Source organism: Gavialis gangeticus, unplaced genomic scaffold (assembly GCF_001723915.1).
Source record: "Gavialis gangeticus isolate Ggan-Ray unplaced genomic scaffold, GavGan_comp1, whole genome shotgun sequence".
Lineage (NCBI taxonomy): Eukaryota > Metazoa > Chordata > Crocodylia > Gavialidae > Gavialis > Gavialis gangeticus.
The window spans coordinates 6239720-6241696 of record NW_017729024.1 but is presented as its reverse complement, the minus strand read 5'-3'; positions in this window follow the sequence as shown (position 1 = coordinate 6241696).

Sequence of the window (1977 nt, the reverse complement as noted above, 5' to 3'; positions counted from 1 at the left end):
CCATTTAGTGCTCTAAGCTGCTAATGAAAATGCTAACAAGTACTGCATACAGCATGGAGTCCAGGGACCAGAACCCATCCTCCCAGATTCACACTCAACTATTAATACCCTTGCTGCCTGCATTAGGTTTACTTTAACCATTCGCTTATCACTTTTGAAATAATGCTGATTTATCTACACTTCTCTTGTTTGCCTGCAAGAAGCATGGGGAACTGTGTTAAATGCCTCATTGGAACTGATACAGGTTGTAGCTGTATTGATCTACAGGCAAAAGGAATCAGAACTCATGGTAGAGGTGATATATTTTATTAGGCCAACTATATATTGGCAATATATATATTTGCAAACTTTTGGGTGTGCACACCCTTCCACAGGCTTAGGAGAATGCAAAGATTGTAGAATTTCTCCTAGGTGGAAAATCCACTAGGACTGAAATAAATTAATAGGAAAAAATAGGGTTTGAACAGACCTCAAGAGATCATTAGGTCTAGCCCTCACTCAAGAGAGGAATATCCCTGCTTAAATTGCCCCATAGAAATATTTGTCTAACACCTGAATATACTATGTTACCAGGATTTTCTTTATCTATCAATCTTGTTTAATACTCAAAGAACAAAATGTAAGGAGGTCCAAATTCCTCTCCTGAAGGCAAAGGGAACTCTATGCGCAAAGAGAAACTACAGGTGCGTTTCCTTTCTTTACAGTTTTTTGAACTAACCATATTGCTTCCCTTCTCCGCAAGTACCCTGTTCCCTCAAATAATCCCCAAGAGCCTCACCCTTTTGAACACTTCGGACAGCTTTGAACATCTGTGCCTAGCTGCTTTATTGATAAAGCCTGGCCATCTGGATTTCTGAATTAGAGGTGCATTTTTACTCCTTTTTCTGCAGTTAGCCAAAATCTGCATCCTGTGCGTTGTTCCAGTTAGGAAAAACTGATGATGGAGCTAAATATTTCTTTGATGCAGTCCTGTTTATATACCCAGAAAATACAAATTATGTTTCCTCGAGCACAACAGGCATCACACAAGAGACGGTCTTTTTGCCCAAAGTTCAAAGCCTTTCTCATGAGCAAATGGCCCAAAGCACTCAGCTTTTTTTCTCAGGACCGCCCTCCTACTGCTTTTTCTGCTTTCTCCATGACCCTCTTTCCCTTGCTGGTTTTTCTGTAGCTTTATCCCCATTTTCCTCTCACAGATGCATCCAGTTCCATGTAATCTGATCACAGTGAAACCCCAGATTGGGCTGTTCGGGGAAAACCCACTGCAACCTTGCACTTTTTTTTCGATGGGTGGAAGTCCCTACTGTTACAGTTACCTGTTCTATAGGGAGATCAATTTTGTTTTCCAGTTTGCCCAGAAGGAAAAAGTGTTTCTTACATGCACAGCTCAAACAAAGCTGAATCTAATTGTGGATTGCAGATGGGAACTGAAATTATATTAAGGCTTATACTTCAAAACTAAACCCTTCTCCTCCATCATTGGAGCCACTTCACTAGAAACTTTGTTAAAATTCAAGCTCAAGTTCCAGAAAGTTTAAGGAACTCTCAGAGTTAATTTTATAGAATTACAGAAACAAGGGCTGGAAGGGACCTCAGGAGGTCATCTAGTTCAACCCCCTGCTCAAAGCAGGACCATCCCAACTAGATCATCTCAGCTAAAGCTTTGTTTAGCTGGGTTTTTGAAAACCTCTAAGGATGGAGCTTCCACCACCTCTCTGGGTAATCTATGCATGTTTTACTACTCTCCTAGTAAGAAAATTATTTCTAACATTTAACCTAAACTTCCCTGACTGCAACTTGAGACTGTTGCTTCTTGTTCTGTCATCTGTCCCCACTGAAAACAGTCTAGTTCCATCCTCTTTTGAACCCCCTTCAGGTAGTTGAAGGCTGTTATTAAGTTCCCTCTTGGTCTCGTCTTTGCTAGTCTAAATAAGCCCAGTTCCCCCAGTCTTTCCTCATAAGTCATGTCCCCCAGCC